General features: G+C 41.4%; 1 protein-coding gene across 3 annotated transcripts in view; it reads right to left on the reverse strand.

Annotated features, from left to right (window-relative positions):
- ypel1 (yippee-like 1) overlaps positions 1-20,306 on the reverse strand; it is a 51,319-nt gene extending 31,013 nt beyond the window's left edge. The window contains exon 1 of one of the 3 annotated variants that reach the window (XM_063040910.1): positions 20,122-20,306. The gene's annotated coding sequence lies outside the window, so the exon portion shown is untranslated. The other 2 variants (XM_063040909.1, XM_063040911.1) reach the window with 2 other exon arrangements.
- Positions 20,307-20,578: the final 272 nt, after the last annotated feature.

Genomic DNA, 20,578 nt, shown 5'->3' on the forward strand with positions numbered 1-20,578 from the left:
TAAAATAATGACCACTTCAACTTATTCCTGTGGTAATCCTGGTTCCCCCAAAGAGATATTTCCTTTAGCCCATCTCTTCCTCCTCCGCCTTCTCTGTAATTTAAATTTAACTTATTTTCCTTCTTCCCTGTTTCTTCAACCCGAAACTTTAAACCATTTCTTTCAACAGATATAGCCTAATTTGCCAAATTACTTCCAAGATTTCATAGTTATATCATTTGCAGTTTTTTGTTTTGATTTCTATCAAAAAATTAATATTTGACATTCTAAAAAATACACAAGAATGGAAAATAGACCCAACAGGTTTAAAGAGATGGAATTAATATGAACACAGCAAAATCCACATCAGCATTATCTGGGCTTCTCTGCTACACTTCAAAACTTTCTCATGTTAAACTTCAAAACAAATTTGCAAATGTCCACAGAATTAATCAAAGCTCTGATATCTTGCCATCTTTCAAGTGCTTTTACGATGTACTTTTAACTCAGGCTCTAAAAGCCAAAATGGTTGTGAATTAGCCCCAGCTCCTTTCACTCATTTGCTGTTTATGGAACCTTGCTATGGTAAAATTTGCTGTATTATTTACCCATGCAAGTCATCACACTTCAAAAGCAAGTCATTGGTTGCAAAGTACTTGGGGTACCCTGAGGTGCAATAAATTATTATACAATTGCAAGTGCTTTCTTCCTCATCCTTCCCAGTATTTCAATCTGTTCTGCTATCTGCCAAAACCCCTTCCTTTCATAGGAATGTACAACTTTGTATGATACCATACAGCACAGTGCTCCTGCCAACTCTTTACTGAAAGAACTAAATTTGACCATAATATTTCATCTTCCCCAATGTTATTCATTAAATCTATTTTAGAAGTCTTTAAATAGTTTCTCAGTTTAGATTATGAAGACACGCAGTCCTCTTTTATTGTCATTTAGTAATGCATGCATTAAGAAATGATACAATATTTCCTCCGGTGTGATATCACAAAACACAGGACAGACCAAGACTGAAAAAACTAACAAAACCGCATAATTATAACATATAGTTACAACAGTGCAACAATACCATAACTTGATGAAGAAGTCCATGAGCGCAGTAAAAAGTTCAAAGTCTCTCAAATGTCTCACATCTCACGCAAACGGGAGAAGGAAGAAAAACTCTCCCTGCCATGCCGACTACAGTCCAACTCTGAGTTATCCGAAGACTTCGAGCCTCCGATCAGCTCTCCGACACCGAGTACTGAGCGCCATCTCTGTCCGAACGATTCGACCTCAATCTTGGTTGCCAACAGCAGGCAAAGCCGGGGATTTTGAGGTCTTCTCTCCGGCAGATTCCAGACCGCGCAGTAACAACAGTAGCGAACTGGCGTTTCAGAAATTTCTCCAGATGTTCCTCTGTGCTTTCACGTCCATCTCCATCAAATCAGAATTGTCCACAGCCCCTATTTAACGGATACGGTATCATTTTTCACTGGAGGACTGCGCACAAGCGGCGCGCTGCTCTCTCTCCTCCCGCCTAGTTGAGTACTTTTTATCCCAAGCATTTTCATGACCCATGACCAAACTATTATGGTGAATCAGTTCTGTACAATAGATTTTAGTCATACTTACTACAGAGCAATTGAACAATCCTCACAAGTTTCTTTAAACAATCACACCCTTTAGCTGCATATTGCCAGATCCTTCCAAATGATAGCTCACACCTCTATGCAATTGACCAAACATATCAGGTCCTCTCTGAAGTTTCCAACTCCTCTTATTGTTTGCCAAGCACCCTACTTTTCCATCAACTAAAAATTTCCAATGTTACACCTATTGTGTCCAAGCCATTTAAAAACAGAATTAAACTACACAATGCAACAATCAATTCCTGCTTTGTTTTGGTACTTTGCCCAAATAACAGAGCTATTCTCCAATACATGTTTGCAACAACCCTGTAGAAAACACCTTTTGAAATCTAGCTGGAGTTTGTATATTCTCTTATCTATCAAAACAGTCTGACAGATTTTTGTAATCATAACACATTTAGCCCAGGATGAGTCCTCTTTGATACAGGTGAAAGAAGCATGTCAAACAGAAAAGGAAGTTGGAAAACTACAACGCACTTTAAGGCTAGGGATAAATAGAGATAAAATGGCCAGTCAAGGAAGTTATAACCCCAACAACTCTCACGAACACTATTACAGAACAAAAGTGCACCTCCTATTCAGGAAAATGAAGAACAAGTCATTTTGAAATAAAATTTAAACTCAAGTAAATCAAAAAGATGCTTTATATTTGGGCACACTAGATTCAGATATATCATGAAGGAACTATGGTAGTGTAGCTGTTAGTGCAATGCTATTACAGCTCAGGCCTGAATTCAAGAGTTCAATCCTGGCATCCTCTGTACATCCCCGTGCATCCTCGTGGAATGCGTCGGTTATTCGGGGTGCTCTGGTTTCCTCCCGCGGACATACCAGTTAGTAGGATTTTACTTACACATCATGCCAGATCCTATTCTAACTTACTGCATTTTTTATATCTTTTGTCTGCTGCCTGGATTCCAAGGTTGCACTCCTGGAGCTTGTTAAACAATTAGATAGAAGAGTAGGAAATTTAAAATAATTTATGGTACAACGCAAAAAGGAAAAAAGTCAGGACCTATAATTCATCATTCCCAGTGACATCTTGATTCCATCAACTTAAAAAGTAAAGCAAAGCACAATATTCTTTTGAAAATAATCAAAGAAAATTCTGCATTAATTATCTAACCCACTTCTGAGCCATACAGTCAGCAATTTGCAATTCTCTACATGAAACAATGATGACTAATTTTGTTTTGTACTGACTGGAAACCAAGAACATGGTTACAGTCACATAGAAGAGAAAATCTGCAGATGCTGGAAATCCTAGCAACACACACACAAAATGCTGGAGAAACTCAGCAGGCTAGACAGCGTCTATGGAAAATAGTACAATCAACATTTCAGGCCAAGATCATATGGTTTATTTATCAAATCACATAGAAACACAGAGTTCAGAGTCCAAGATACAGGGTTATTTAAAGAAATACCAAAGAGACCTCAATCTTACTGAAGAATTTCTCACCTACTTAATTAAAAAAGTACACGATGCCACAAAATTGTTTATTATATAGGAGAATGTGATCAGAAAACATTATGCTACTTTAACCAAGTAAAAAGCTAGTGGTAGTGGTTGGGGCAGATTATTAAACAGAAAGGGGAAAGGTGAGATGCATTGATAGTACTATAATACACTTCTCCAAGCCCTTCCCATGAAGTGTTAACCCACTAAATTGCACAGCTAGACTACAACCGAGATACAAGTCATCACTCTGCAACCCATTCCGGAGTGCAAATTGCTATTTTTACTAAGCCCTTTTACAGCAAAATCGATATCAAGTCATGATGTACTTTATCACACTTATTCTGTACCCATAATCATCTTTTTAAAGTTCTGATTCCTTTACAGAAAGGAAAGAGCATGGTATTCTTTTCATGCTCGATGCAATAGGCATTGGCAGTTAAGGGAAGGCCAAATAAACTATATGAGGGGATGGAGAAATATGTTGATAGGTTTGGATGAATAGTACAGAGCCTTGTGTGCAAACACAAAAACAAATTGGGCCAAATGGCTCATTTGTGTTGTACACTTTACATACAACTTCAGACAGATACCGATCACCAAAAAGCTTTATCTTTACACTTTATTGTAGCCAAACAATTGGTACTAGAATGTACAATCATCACAGCGATATTTGATTCTGCGCTTCCCACTCCCTGGATTACAAATATTAAAAATAGTTAAAATTAGTAAATATTAAAAATTTAAATTATAAATCATAAATAGAAAATAGAAAAATGGAAAGTAAGGTAGTGCAAAAAAAAACCGAGAGGCAGGTCCAGATATTTGGAGGGTACGGCCTAGATCCGGGTCAGGAGCCGTTCAGCAGTCTTATCACAGTTGGAAAGAAGCGGTTCCTAAATCTGGCCATATGAGTCTTCAAGCTCCTGAGCGTTCTCCTGGAGGGAAGAGGGACGAAAAGTCTGTTGGCTGGGTGGGTCGTGTCCTTGATTATCCTGGCAGCACTGCTCCGACAGCGTACGGTGTAAAGGGAGTCCACGGACGGAAAGTTGGTTTGTGTGATGTGCTGCGCTGTGTTCACGATCTTCTGCAGCTTCTTTTGATCTTGGACAGGACAACTTCCATACCAGGTTGTGATGCACCCTAGAAGAATGCTTTCTATGGTGCATCTATAAAAAATTAGTGAGGGTTATAGGGGACAGGCCAAATTTCTTTAGTTTTCTCAGGAAGTAAAGGCACTGGTGGGCCTTCTTGGCAGTGAACTCTGCTTGGTTGGACCAAGTCAGGTCATTTGTGATATTGATCCTGAGGAACTTAAAGCTTTTGACCTGTTCCACTTGCGCACCACCGATGCAAATTGAATCGTGCGGTCCGCTACTCCTTCTAAAGTCAACAACCAATTCCTTCGTCTTGCTGACGTTGAGGGATAGGTTATTGTCTTCACACCATGCCACCAGGTTCTTAATTTCCTCTCTGTACTCAAACTCATCATTACCCGAGATACGGCCTACAATTGTTGTGTCATCAGCAAACTCATATATTGAGTTTGACGGAAACTTGGCTACACAATCATGGGCGTACAGTAAGTACAGCAGGGGGCTGAGTACACAGCCTTATGGGGCACCGGTGCTCAGAGTGATTGTAGAGGAGAGCTTGTCCCCTATTTTTACAGCCTGGGTCCTGTCTGTGAGGAAGTTGAAGATCCAGCTGCAGATCGGAGTGCTAAGGCCCAGGTTCTGGAGCTTAGGAATCAGTTTATTTGGAATGATCGTATTAAAGGCAAAGCTGTAGTCAATGAAAAGGAGCCTTACATATGCGTCTTTATTCTCCAGGTGTTCTAAAGAGGAATGTAGGGCCAGAGAGGTGGCATCTGCCGTTGACCTGTTTCTTTGGTAGGCGAATTGCAAAGCGTCGAGGTTCACCGGTAGGCTGTGGTTGATGTGTGCCATAACCAATCTCTTGAAGCACTTCATAGCAATTGATGTCAGAGCCACAGGTCGGTAGTCATTCAGGCATGCCACCTTGCTCTTCTTCGGCACTGGGATTATTGTTGCCTTCTTAAAACACGAGGGGATCTTAGACTGAAGCAAGGAGCAGTTGAAGATGTCAGCAAACACTCCAGCTAGCTCGCTTGCACAGGCCCGTTGAACCCGTCCTGCGACGCCATCTGGGCCCGTCACCTTCCTTGGATTTATCCTTAGGAAGGCCCTTCTAATGACCTCCTCGGTGATGATGAATCTTGATGCCACCAGGTCCGGTTCATCCAGAGGGAGCGGGACGCTCCTCTTCTGTTCGAATTTTGCGTAGAATACGTTAAGTTCGTCAGGAAGAGAAGCGTCACAGTTATTGATATTCCCAGCCTTTTCTTTGCGCCCAGTGATCTCATTTAGACCCTGCCAAAGTCTACTGAACTAGCTATTGAACTGTCACTAAAGTTAACTGTTTCACTAATGCCCTTCAATGAAAGGACTGCTTTGGTCTGATCTGAAATCCCACCCTAAATGTTGGACATACAAACGCGACATGACTAGCTTACACTCAATATTGAAACATCATGCCTTTGTATTTGCCTTCCCAGTTTACCAGCTTACAATATCCAGATGCCTATTTCTCCCATTATACCAAAATCAAATAACCTCCTGAAACTCATTGAAAAACCAAGAGCCACTGAAGGAAAATGAAAAAAAAAACAAAAAGGAATCTTCTCAGATTCTCAGGTGATCAATTTTTCTGCCCTCCAAAGAAACCCAAGTTAGAAAGCAATCATTCAACATGTAACGTGACAAGATTCTGCATGTGAACATTTGATTCAGTGAACAACCTGCCCATTTCACTTCATATATCAAATAAATTAGAATCCATCATACATCTCCCCTAGTACAGTGACAGCAACAGCAACAGCAACTGGAGAACTTGAATAATCTCAGTTTGATTACATATATTTCATGAATGTAGCTATTCAAATTACAGTAATCACAGTTACTTGAATACCTTCGCAACATTATCTACTTTTTACCTCGGGCACTTGAATTTAGTAGGTTGCCAAGTAATTCAAGATGGCACCAAGTTGTAACCTCTGTTCAGGTATTAGTTGTTCTTAGAGTTTTATTGGGCTTGTAGACCCGGCTGGTAGTGTAGTGGCATCAGTGCCAGACTTCTGGACGAAAGGTCCCGAGTTCAAATCCAGCCAGCTCCCCTGCACGCTTTCCATCCGTGCCGGTGATCTCTTTGGAAACTCAGCCGGCAGACAGCAATGGCAAACCATTGCTGTAACTTGCCTCGTACGCAGTTCCCTACTATGTCAGAGAGGCATGGAGGGAAATCGTCCGCTAACCGGAGAAACTCTGGATGTGACGTACCTTTCCTATTGGGCTTGTGGAGATGGTTTTGGGAACAAAGAGGGGAGTTAGTTGTCAGGCTAGTGTTTAGGGACAGGGATGTGGGGGTGTTAGAGGACAGGCTGGAGCCAAAGAGTGGGAATAAAGGGAGGCTTTTCTGGTTGGCGGCCAGTAACTAGTGGGACCGATTCTTTTTACGTTATATGTTAATGATTTGGATGATGTAATTGATGGCTTTGATGCAGAGTTTGCAGACAACACAAAAACAGGTGGAGGAGCAGGTAGTTGAGAAAGTAGAGAGATTACAGAAGGACTGAGACAGATTAGGAGAATGAGCAAAGTGGCAGATGGAATACAGTATCAGGAAATGTATGATCATGCACTTTGGTAGAAAACATGAAAAGGTTGACTACTTTCTAAATGGAGAGAAAGCATAAAAAACTGAGATGCAAAAGGGACTTGAGAGTTCTTGTGCAGGATTCCCTAAAGGTTAATTTGCAGGTTGAGTCTGTGCTGAGGAAAGCAAATTCGATGTGAGCATTCATTTCAGAAGGCTAGAATATAAAAGCAAGAATGCAATGCTGAGACTTTATAAAGCAAAGGTAAGACCCCACTTGGAGCATTGCGAGCAGTTTTGGGCCCCTTAAGTTAGAAAGGATATGTGAAACTGGAGAGCATTCAAAGAAGATTCATAAAAATGATTCCAGGTTTGAACAACAACATATGAAGAGCATTTGATATTTCTGGGCCTGTATTCACCAGAATTCTAAAGAATGAGGGGTGATCTCATTGAAATCTACTGAATGGTGAAAGGCCTAGATAGAGTGGTTGTAGAGAGGATGTTTCCTTGGGTGGGAGAGTCTTAAGCCAGAGGATGCAGCCTCAGAATAGAGGGGCATCCTTTTAGAATAGAGATAAAGAGAAATTTCTTTAGCCAGAGAGTGGGGAACCTGTGGAATTCATTGCTACAGGCAGCTGTGGAGGCCAAGTCTATACGTATATTTAAGGCAGAGGTTGATAGATTCTTGATTGGTCAGGGCATGAAGGGATACAGGAAGAAGGCAGGAAATTGGCTGAGAGGAAAAATGGATCAACCATGATGAAATGGCAGAATGGACTCAAATGGCCAAATGGCCCAATTCTGCTCCTTTGTCTTAAGTCTCCACTCCACTCCACCCCACCCCACCCCCCACCACGGACAGCAATTTGATGGTGGGTTCCAGAGTCCAAGTTCTGTGTGACAGGAGGAAGAGGTCCGATGTTCCTCTGGTTTGTGAATCGCCGAGTCCTGAGATTGCGACCTGGTGTTTGGTGATCAGTGGTGCTGCGGTAATTGAAGGCCCAGTGTCTGAGTCCAAATCTGCTGGAGGCTAGAGACTGGGGAAGATGGCCTGTCTTCGGCTTACAGGAAGGAGGAGTGCAAGGAAGGAATGGGGCTTGTTTGGTTGTTGTGGTTTTGTAGCATGTTGTGTTCTGTGTTGTTTTACCAAGCAGTGTGGGCATGTAAACTGGTGCCTGAATGTGTGACAACACTTGCTGGCTGTCCCCAGCACTCCATCGGCTGTGTTGTTCTAAACACAAAAGACCCATTTCACTGTATGCTTCAATGTAAACGTGATAAATAAATAGGAATCTTGAACAGATTAACCCAGTATCAAGCTGAACCAGACCCTGTAGTTCACATGTAATTTTAAACAGGGAAGTTCTCTACTCTACACATTAACTCAGCTTCTCTTTCTCTACATATTCTGTTTAATCTGTTGAGTACTATAGCAAGTTTTTGTTTTTAATTCATTTTTCCAGCACACGCAGTTATGTTCTTCTCAAAGTCAAGAAATATTTATGATACATGCAAATATCTTGAGTAAAAGAAACCTATCCATATTGAGGGTAACCCAAAAGAATCTTCCACATTTGTCTTCCAGTGATAAAGGCAATTAAAGTTAGCTCCCAAATGCAAAGCCAGTTACTGCAAACCGTGACCAATCAATTCTTTAGCCAGTTTCTTTCATAAAACAACCCAACAGGTCGGAGTAAAAAAAAACACATGTTTTAAAGTCAATCATCATAACTTAGTGGCCCTGGCATCTTTTACTGGCCTACTACTGAAACAAAAACACAATATCTGGAAAGATCCTAGGGAAGCTAACGATATAGGAAAAAAGTTTCCTCACCATTCCTCCTCACCCCCCATGCTAATAAGTTTACAACATAACTGGATAAAGGTAGACAAGAAGTAAAGAAAGCAAGGGGTTCAAAGGAATGTCCACATTCAATGATCTACAATCAGACAAGTTACATACATGAATACAGGTGTCCCCTGCTTTTTGAACGTTCGCTTTACAAAACTTTGCTGTTATGAAAGACCTACATTAGTTACCTGTTTTCGCCAACAGGTGTTTTCACTGTTACGAAGAAAAGCAGCGAGCGAAAAAAAAAATCAGCGCGCGTCCCGAGGAGCCGCGAATGGCATTCTAGCCGGCATTGCTTTAACACATGCCTGTGAGCAGCTGTTTGCAAGATGAGTTCTAAGGTATTGGAAAAGCCTAAAAGAGCTCGTAAGGGTGTTATACTTAGCGTAAAACTACAGATAATTAAGCATTTCGATCATGGTGAAAGAAGTAAGGACAAAGTGAGTTTGGCTTGTGGAAGTTGACGAAGATGATGTTGAAGAGGTTTTGGCATCCCATGACCAAGAACTGATAGATGAAGAGCTGATGCAATTGGAAGAGGAAAGAGAACAATCGAAACCGAATGAGTAATGATAAAGTACGACTTTAATTTTGAAAGGCTACGTCGGTTTGGGCATATTTGCAAGATGGTTTGAGTCCTTACAAAGAACTGTATGATAGAAAAATGCGCGAGGCTAAGCAGTCAAGCAAGCCTTCCACATCAGCCACAGCAGACAACAAACCTCGACTTTCGACATCGAGGCAGGCAGAGATAGGGAGAAGATGAGCTGCCTGCCCTGATCGACGATGAGATGACACCCCAGTGTCCCACCACCCCAACCCCCTGGCTGCAGACAGATACCGATTCGCGGAGAATGCAGCGGTAGCCGGGAGGCACACAGCACATCTCTAAGAAAAAAGCCGAAATAAACATGCTAATTAATTAGGTGCCACCCGGCACGTAATTAATTAGCATGTTTATTTCGGCTTTTTTCTCAAAGATGTACTGTCTGCCTCCCGGCTACCGCTGCATGCTTCGCGGATCGGTATCGGTTCGCTGCCCAGAGGGTGGGGGCCACTGCACAACCCCAACCTGTGACGACTCAGTCTAACACACCATCATCAGTGTGCTCGGCAAGCTGTCTTCCTGATTCCCATGATACTACACTGTACGTACATTATTTCTACTTTATATAGGCTGTGTATTTTTACGTGTTATTTGGTATGATTTGGCAGCTTCATAGCTTAAAGGTTACTGGAGAGCGCTTGCACTGTGTTTTTGCCGAGAGCGCTTGCGTGAGATTTTCACTAAGGAGAACAGTTCAAGCAATGATTATGGAAGAGTATTTCTACTTTATATAGGCTGTGTATTTATCATATCATTCCTGCTTTTACTATATGTTACTGTTATTTTAGGTTTTCTGTGTTATTTGGCATGATTTGGTAGGTTATTTTTGGGTCTGCAAACACTCACAAAATTTTTTCCCATATAAATAAATGGTAATTGCTTCTTCACTTTACGACATTCCAGCTTACGAACTGTTTCATAGGAACACTCTACCTTCCGATGGCGGGCGAAACCTGTATACACACAACTCAAACTTCATACTGTCCCCAATTAATTAGAATGGATTCCAGTTAACTGGGACACATTAGGACCAGTACATTTTGGCGCAATTAAACGGGTGCCTTAATTAACCAAAATCTCACGGAAATAGTTAAAAAGGTACAAGACAAACTAAACAACAAATTATGTATTTAAATTAAATACACAACAAATTAGAATACTACCAATAGTAATACATAAGCTATTAAAATGTGTATTAGTTCCTAATAATTATCAATGAGGAATTTATCCAGTTTATGCAATAAACAAAATCAGCACAGATATTTAATGCAGATAATGAACTATCTTCATACAATTGCATCCTCCAAATCCTCATTTTCATTGTAACGTTCAAGATGTTTGCCAATATCTTCAGATTATCCATAGTTCCTACTAGAAGTAATAAAGTAGTTTCATTTTCACTCCCAGCTGTTTCTGGCATCTCCAAGCCTGAATACTTGGAAACGGCAATGAGCAAAACAGTTCGGAACAGTCTTACTGCTTATCACTCGTCAACTACCAGTAACAAAAATCACTTTAAAAAAAACAAACACAACTCACACTATTCAAAAACTGTTCCCTCTAAGCATGGCGTAGCGTGTAAAGGCAACACCATTGCACGCGACTCATGCTCATTACAAACTGTTCAGCAATAGTCTCCTGTCCCTATCAAGTGACACAGTATCCCAAAAACAAAAGGGAATCCCAGCAATTTTCTTGATTATACTTTCTTTAAAAAGAGTCGTCCCAATTAAGCAGCTAGCATGATTAACTGATGGCCCAACTAACCAGAATCCACTGTATCTCCAACATTTGCTAAATTGGCACCCTGGATACAAAATAGCAAATCTAAGGGACTGAAATTTGCAATAGAGGAAAAACAAAACATTTTTTAAGAAACAGCTCCAGTATTTGGACTGTTTCAACACCTAGTGAGAAGAACAAACAGAAACTCCCAAGGTCCACAAAAATAGGCAAAACTCACAGTATACAGCTGCCGCAAAATACAGTACAACTGGCAATCTTAAGAAATGCAAAACAGAACAATGAAATAAATATTGTACTCCATACCAGACCCATGTTACATGATACTGAATGCTTGTTACCATCACCAAGCAACTAAAAGATTCCATTCTATCACAATGTTTCTCTGTGATAGGATTGGCAAGTGGCTTAGTCTTCATCAGAATTTATCTTTCAGTTACAGGGATCGCTAAAATATTTGCATTTAGTTGTTCCATTCAAAGGCCAATAAAAAGTTTATCATTGCAACTTGAGATACAATAAATGCACACAAGACAGAATAAGACATATTCAAATTCCAAACTGAATTCAACAACATGAATCTTTCAAATATAAAGATCAATTCTAGATCTGGGTCATTCTTCCCTTTGGCAAATTATCAAAAGCCATGTCAAATTTCGTTTTTAAATGAAATTAAAGTCTGTTATAGCTTTACTGTTGGATTTCAGGTTGTTTGCACCTTTCTATTCTTGAGAAATACTCCCATTAATTAACATGCCAGAGTTGGCAAGTACTGGTTAAGCAATAATACCAATAGACCATCGAATGTCAACTGGGATGGGCGGGGGCGGGCTGTCCCACCACTATCCTGATTTCTGAAGCCAGATATCTAGATTTAGTGTTTAGAATCTGAGAATTACATGTGATGTACAAACAGAAGTTGGCCATTCAATCCTCTCATCTTTCATCCATACAAATAGATCGTGGTTGACTTTTACCCCAAAAATCAATTTGTTTCATATCTCATTATCTTTCTCCCTTGACAATTACCAAAACAACAACCTTTTAGGGCAGTGAATTCCACATTTTCACCGACCTGTATGAAAAAGTACTTCCCAATCAATTTCACTTCAAATGATTTGGCATCTGTCTTAAAGATTATATGATAAGTGTTCTGGATTTTCCTCACCAGACTGAATAACTACATTTTAAACACGTGGCCACTTAACTTCTAAACTTGAGGTAAAAACCTGCTAACTAGTGCATGTCTTGTAGTTTAAACCATTAGGAACAATCGCAAATTTTGGTCAGACTAATCTATGAGCATTTCAAGATCAACACATTCTTACTGAGTGTCCCAAAACTGAATGCAGTAACCCAAGTGAGGGATAGTGATACTATGTTCCTCCTATGTAACTAACATATCACTTTAAAAATACTTCATTGATGGCAAAGTTCCCATTTTAACCAGTGCATTTTGAGTAATGTGTAAACATCCATTTGCTCTACCACAACACACGGCTTCTCAAAATTAACTTACTTCTCTTTGGCTTTGTTATTTACAGGGTTGAATGACTTCATGTAACAATCTCCTATATCTACACACCTACAGTGCATCCTAAAAATATTACTGATTTGAATGAACAGTGTGCAGATAAAGTCCTTTTGTTCCACTAATCAAATTTCATCAACTAGTATTCTTCAGATCCATTAGGAAGTCAGACTGAGAATAAAAGTCAAAAATGTATGTGATTAGGGTTAACTGGTGTGGGAGTCTTACCACTGATTTTTCAAGATTGTTACATGGGCAATACCTATTAATGCTGTCCTATACAACAGGATAAACCAGGTTAGTTAGACATGATTCGCTGTTCACTAATCCATGCTCCTTGATCAGCTGAAACAAATATCAAAATGTTCATCGAGTCCACTGATTAATTGTTAGCATTACCAGAATCTATCTTACAGTCACATAGTTTAACATTGTCAAAAGTGTTATTTTATTTCCATATATAAAACCATATAACAATTACAGCACGGAAACAAGCCATCTCGGCCCTTCTAGTCCACGCCGAACTCTTACTCTCACCTAGTCCCACCGACCTGCACTCAGTCCATAACCCTCCATTACCTTTCCTTTCCATACAGCTATCCAATTTTACTTTAAATGACAACATCAAACCTGCCTCAACCACTTCTGCTGGAAGCTCATTCCACACAGCTACCACTCTCTGAGTAAAGAAGTTCCCCCTCATGTTACACCTAAACTTTTGCCTTTTAACTCTCAACTCATGTCCTCTTGTTTGAATCTCCCCCACTCTCAATGGAAAAAGCCTATCCATGTCAACTCTATCTATCCCCCTCATAATTTTAAATACCTCTATCAAATCACCCCTCAACCTTCTACGCTCCAAAGAATAAAGACCCAACTTGTTCAACCTTTCTCTGTAACTTAGGAGATGAAACCCAGGCAACATTCTAGTAAATCTTCTCTGTACTCTCTCAATTTTGTTGACATCTTCCCTATAATTCAGTGACCAGAACTGTACACAATACTCCAAATTTGGCCTCACCAATGCCTTGTACAATTTCAACATTACATCCCAACTCCTATACTCAATGCTCTGATTTATAAAGGCCAGCATACCAAAAGCTTTCACCACCACCCTAACCACATGAGATTCCACCTTCAGGGAACTATACACTATTATTCCTAGATCTGTCTGTTCTACAGCATTCTTCAATTCCCTACCATTTACCATGTATGTCCTATTTTGATCGGTCCTACCAAAATGTAGCACCTCACATTTATCAACATTAAACTCCATCTGCCATCTTTCAGCCCACTCTTCTAACTGGCCTAAATCTCTCTGCAAGCTTTGAAAACCTACTTCATTATCCACAACTCCACCTATCTTAGTATCATCTGCATACTTACTAATCCAATTTACCACCCCATCATCCAGATCATTAATATATAAGACAAACAACATTGGACCCAGTACAGATCCCCGAGGCACACCACTAGTCACCGGCCTCCAATCTGACAAACAGTTATCTACCAATACTCTCTGGCGTCTCCCATCCAGCCACTGCTGAATCTATTTTACTACTTCAATATTAATACCCAATGACTGAACCTTCCTAACTAACCTTCCAAGTGGAACCTTGTCAAAGGCCTTACTAAATTCCATATAGACAACATCCACCGCTTTACCCTCGTCAACTTTCCTAGTAACCTCCTCAAAAAAATTTTTTTCCCTCACTCTTTTTAACCTGTTTGCATTACTCAACAGGATTGGCCATCACGTTCTACTAACATCAAACTGGGTACAAATATACTTGCGGAGCACCACTTTTACCGAGCCACGTTCAGAAAAATAATTTAAAACCAGGTTATCATCCTGCTATCACACGATTATTATTGGTATCTTCAAGGATCTATCAGTGACCCTCTTGGGATGTATGGGGTGTCCAGGGAGGGGATGCATCTCTGGTGAAAGGGCTTGTGTCTATTCCAGGACAGCTTATTCACATTGATCCCCACCGGACATTCAACTTTCACCTGTGGCTCCAAGTAGCTGTTTCTACACAAAGCAGCCACACTCCAGCACATCACTGCAAGAGGCAACCTAAACCCTAGGAGAGTAGCCAGCAGCCTCATACCATGGTGAGATAGGGACATACCTGTCCTTGCATGCGGTCAGCTCCAATGGACTGGACAGATGAGATCTAAGTACGGCAATACTCTGGAGAGCAAAGAGCACAACAAAGCACAGAAGATGTCATGGTCATCCACACTGCAACCAAGGAAGACCCCAGTTTGTGACTCTTGGACCTGGACTTCTGAGGTGAAGAGAGTGGAGCTGCCTCCTGCACAGGTTTCCTGTCATCATCGAACATGATGAACAACCACCATCATTGACCCCCCCCTTTTTTTTTAAATGTATACTAAGAGCATAAGAAATAGGAGCAGCAGTAGGCCACCTGGCCCATCGAGCCTGCTTCATCATTTAATAAGATAATGGCTGATCTGACCATGGACTCATCTCCACCTACCTGTCTTTTTCCCCATAACCCTCAATTTCCTTACTGTGCAAATACCTATCCAATCTGGTCTTAAGTACATTTACTTCGGTAGCCCGCACTGCTTCATTGGGCAGAAAATTCCACAGATTCACTATTCTTTGGGAAAAGCATTTCCTCCTCATTTCTGTCCCAAATTTGCTCTCCCAAATCTTGAGGCTATGTCCCCTAGTTCTAGTCTCACCTACCAGTGGAAACAACTTTCCTGCCTCTATCTTATCTATCTCTTTCACAATTTTATATTTTTCTATAATATCTCTTCTCATTCTTCTGAATTCCAGTGGGTACAGTCCCAGGCGACTCAATCTCTCCTTGTAGTCTAACCCCTCATCTCTGAAATCAACCTGCACCTCCAGAGCATATTTCTAAAAAAGTATTGATTTTGGCAAGTATACTAATGGCACCCAGCTGTACAATAACTACTCCCTTCAACCTCTCCACCATATAAATGGGCACAGTGCTTCACTATAACATCATTATGCTTGCCATTGTCTATGTTACCATTTGACTATTCCATTCTAGAAACTCAGAAAGATCAAAAATTATACTGTCCCTAATTTAACACACTAAATCTGAGTCAACAATGCCCCCAGGCTTTCAGCAAATTTTTCATCAGTGTTTTCAAAATTTTCCAAGGCTCACCCATCTTCACAAAGTATCCAATAGCAGTCGCCAAGAATTCATAGTAGTCATAGTCATATTTTATTGATCTCGGGGGAAATTGGTTTTCGTTACAGTTGCACCATAAATAAATAGTAATAAAATCATAAATAATTAAATAGTAATATGTAAATTATGCCAGGAAATAAGTCCAGGACTAGCCTATTGGCTCAGGGTGTCTGACCCTCCAAGGGAGGAGTTGTGAAGTTTGATGGCCACAGGCAGGAATGACTTCCTATGACGCTCTGTGTTGCATCTCGGTGGAATGAGTCTCTGGCTGAATGTACTCCTGTGCCCAAACCAGTACATTATGTAGTGGATGGGAGACATTGTCCAAGATGCAACTTGGACAGCATCCTCTTTTCAGACACCACCGTCAGAGAGTCCAGTTCCATCCCCACAACATCACTGGCCTTACAAATGAGTTTGTTGATTCTGTTGGTGTCTGCTACCCTCAGCCTGCTGCCCCAGCACACAACAGCAAATATGATAGCACTGGCCACCACAGACTCGTAGAACATCCTCAGCATCGTCTGGCAGATGTTAGAGGACCTCAGTCTCCTCAGGAAATAGAGACGGCTCTGACCCTTCTTGTAGACAGCCTCAGTGTTCTTTGACCAGTCCAGTTTATTGTCAATTCATATCGCCAGGTATTTGTAATCCTCCACCATGTCCACACTGACCCCCTGGATGGAAACAAGGGTCACCGGTACCTTAGATCTCCTCAGGTCTACCACCAGCTCCTTAGTCTTTTTCACATTAAGCTGCAGATAATTCTGCTCACACCAGGTGACTCAGTTCTAAGTCTGAAATTCCCTATTCCACAAAATAGCCTTAAACAAAAATCTTTAAATTGCTTCTGACAATCTCACTTAGCCTTTTTTTAAAAAAGATATATAACATTTCTGTTGATCTTCCATGGGACGTGGTTTATTACTTAAAATTCTTAGTTAATTTTAACCAACAATGATAATCATACACTTGCTTTATTCTTCAACCATCTCCCCACTGCTGTCTTAATTGTGTGATATTGTCAATTTTGAACCCAAATACCCACAAGTATTAAAACAAGAGATCTGGCAAAGTAACCAGCATAATAAAAAATATCCTCCTCTGCTCACATTATCCCAAGCAAAATTTTTAAAAAAGCTCAAAATATACACTTTAAAATCACAAGAGGTAGATTTAAAAAATCATTGCGACTCCCACCAATCCTGCTGGGAATACAATCTGCTACTTAGTCTCCAACTAGAAAAAGATACTTGAATTATATGCAGTGAAAGTTGTTCATCCTAAACACTTGTTCATACTGACTGTAGCACAAATTAGTTTTGGGTCATCTACTGCTTGGTAACGTAAATGTATAATTCATTGTCAAGTAAACAATGGTGCTGTGCAATGATTCAGGAACAGCTTAAAATAGATAATAAATTGGTAACCTGTTACGGCACTTTATAGATACTGTCAATTACAAGGTTTGAAGGTATTAGTTTGTGGAATATTAAGTTTTGCAATTTTCACTTTTTGATTATGGCAGAGTATGTAACGAAATAATTAAAAGGTAGATAATTTGTTATCCTAAAGTGAGGATCATTTATTGCCCATCTTTTAATTAAAATTAAAACTTAACATTCCTATCACAAGTTATCATGAAGCACCACAGTACCTCTTGAACCAAGGTTAAAAAATGTTATTCTTAACGTTTGGCTAGGCTTTCCAATACTCTTAATTCAATTTTAGGAAGAATTCTCCTGAAGCAGCCTTTTTCAGACCCTCATCATGATTCTACTATCAATAAATACAAAATAGACTGTAAACAGAAGGATCTTCAATAAACTTAAAATTCTACAGACACTTCACAGTGAAATTAGTCACTCAAGTAACTATAATTCAGATACAGAGATTTCTTTGGTCTGCCTGAAACTTGGGTCTTCCAGTACAAGGAGCTGTCCACAAATCTCTGCACATTCCAAGGTCTACCACTAGTGCTGAGGGGCACAACAAAATTGGGTGCAGGTCTAACAAAAGGTTCTATGAAGGAAAGACCTTAATACAAGGCCCTCGTCATTGCACACTGCAGTCTGTAAAAACTACTTGGACGTTTTACACAAGGAATGTGTGAAAGAAAACTTGATAGCATTCCATTTGTTATCAATATTTAACTTGTCATTTTAATGGTAGCATATGGATTATTATTTGCAAGTTTTATAAATAAAATATATGTGGGGAGGAATCGTTGCAGCATCTATATCCAGAATATAAACTGAGAGCCAGATGGCAGAGATGACAACTTCTGTCAAAACAATTAGTTTGGCTCCCTCGGCACATCCCCAATTAAGATTCAGCTGCCTGCCTTGAATAAATAACTTCCAAGTGTTCCTCCAACCACAAAATGCTTGTATGCTACGATACGCAGACAGAAGATTGAAGCTGGCTAGTAATGACTCTTAGGCGGCTTCCTCCAAATCCGAATTATCCAACCAGGAAGCCAATGACGTCACACAGCCGTATGATCGACAGCTAAAGAACGCACAGACATTCGCTCTACAAAGAAACATCAAAGCATTTACCGAGTCCTGTGCGGAACCTGGACTAAAAAGTGTCGAAATGTTTTGTCGCTAAGTATCTTGAACACGCTTAACCAGCATTTAAATGTAATCTCTACAGAGTTGAGCAAAAACCAATCCGAACACGACGACACGGAACTTCCCACGTCAATTAAAACAGTGGGACCAATAAGCGCAGAAACCACAAAATCAATCAGCACTACAGCTGTTGTCAAGACTGGAACATCACTTCCGTATAAACAGCAAAAAAAAAGGCGACAATGTGGGGGGGGAGAGGGAGGGAGGTCTATGGAAATGGAGGAAGAAAAATAATATTGCTCATTTCAAAAATGCATACAACATAGCTTACAATTTACCAATTATCGCGCAAGTTCGCGACAGACAGCCTGCACTCTGAACACCTAGGATATAAACACCAAATTTAATTTACCTCCGGTTTATACTAGGCACCCTTTTCTGACATGCTCGACATTCACCACCGATCTCAAGTTACACATATACTGTCTCGGCAACTAGAATTATATTTATTTTGTTGCGGTGCAATCAATATTCCACTGTACTTTTATTTGTACAAACAAAAAAGTGGAATTAAACAGTCAAAGGCAATTTTCCCCTACGCGATGTGTATAGTGCATGCATAAAATCCAGCCCGTTATGGTACTTCGCAGTGCCATTTCTCGAAAGGGAAGTACGACTAAGCTAATACATTCCATTGTAAATACGGCAACTAACCCATAACATATACATGCCCTGAATAAACTAGTTACATAATGCCGCATTTCGTTGTGACAGAAAGTAACGCCAGGGAGGTTTACACATAGATTGCATTTTAAAAACAACCTAAATAGGCCAAAAGACGTCGCTGAATTGTACCCGGAAATCTACATATTGAAACCCATTTCTACAAAAAACCCTTCAGCATATTTTCTCCTCCTTCTCCGTTGCAGACAACAAAGTGAATGATTTTTTTAAGTTTAATCAACCTGACTTGTTTACAAACGCAAGGATTTTTTTTTTCTGACGTGTGCAAGAGTACGTGCAGCAACAACGCATCATATTGGTATCCCGCATCGCAGCACGTACCGTACAGTGGTTTCAAAACAGTGGCCCAGGATGCACACTTCCACCGACACAAGTAATATCTGGGTTACGAGTATTTCCCAAATGACCAACGTTAACTTTAAGAGGCTAATTAAAATCTTTAGATCTATTGTTTAATGTAGTTGATGCCGGGAGTCCAGCTGCAGATTACTGTTGACAGGATTTACCAGTACGTTCCCGCAGTTCCTAAACGGGGATGAACAATTGCCTTCCCCTCTAATCACATCTCCCGCTGCGGAGGGCAAGGACTGGACGCCAGTGCAGATCCCTCGTTCCTCTCCACTTGTCCCACTGCAGTCGTGTCCTTACCGTGGACTCGTTGTCCTGGCTGTGGCTGGATGGGACTCTGGGCAGCTTGGCTTCCCTCGCCCGCTCACTTCCCGGTGCAATGCCCCGACCGTTGTTCTCTGCTCGGGACCCCTCACTCGGCGTCCCCTGCCCCCTGGGCTCAGCCTGCCTCTTCCCAGCTTAGCCGTTTGTCTGGACGGCGAGGAAGAGCGGTTTGAGCCAGCTTCTCTTCCGTGATGTTGGCAGTGTAGTCCCGGGCTCCCTACCGCACGGTTCGGGACAAAAATTTAAGTCAGGCGGCTGAATCCCTGCCCGCTCCCTACTCGCTCCAGCAGCTTCTCCTGCGCCCGCCCCAGGATCGGGATCGGTGTCCCGACTCAGCTTCTCCGACCGTCCCGACGGGCTCCGATTTTGTTGCTCGTCCCGGTTCACTGCTTGCTGAGTTCAGACTGAATGTGATGTGGTGTACTCCTCACCCCGGTTCGGCTGGGGATCCGGACCTATTTCTCGCCTCCCGAATCCCAGCTCAGCGCGGTTCCCTTCCTCAGCCCGTGGCCGACCAGGCCCGGCTCGGCTCGGCTCTGCTCCCTCTCGGTGTCTGTTATTATTCTGCCTCGCGCACAGTTTTGCGTCCCCGCGCGGCCAATGGGAAACGAGCGACACGGACGGTTGTGTTGGAAGCGGGAGCGAGAACACGTGGGCGAGGGAGCGCGCCGCGCCACCTCGCGCGGTCGCTAGCCTCCAGCGGGTGATTGTTTTTATTCATAAAGAGACGGCGTGTCGCGCGGCTCGCCCAGAGGGAGTGTGGGGGAGGGGGGTCCAGAACAATCATACTTGGCGCACGCGCCCCTGCCGCCATTAAACCATCCATTGGCGCGGACGCGCGCCCGACCGCGCACACTGCAATATCAGGATGCAAACAATAACAACAGC

Source organism: Mobula hypostoma, chromosome 2 (assembly GCF_963921235.1).
Source record: "Mobula hypostoma chromosome 2, sMobHyp1.1, whole genome shotgun sequence".
In the NCBI taxonomy this organism is placed as follows: Eukaryota; Metazoa; Chordata; class Chondrichthyes; order Myliobatiformes; family Myliobatidae; genus Mobula; species Mobula hypostoma.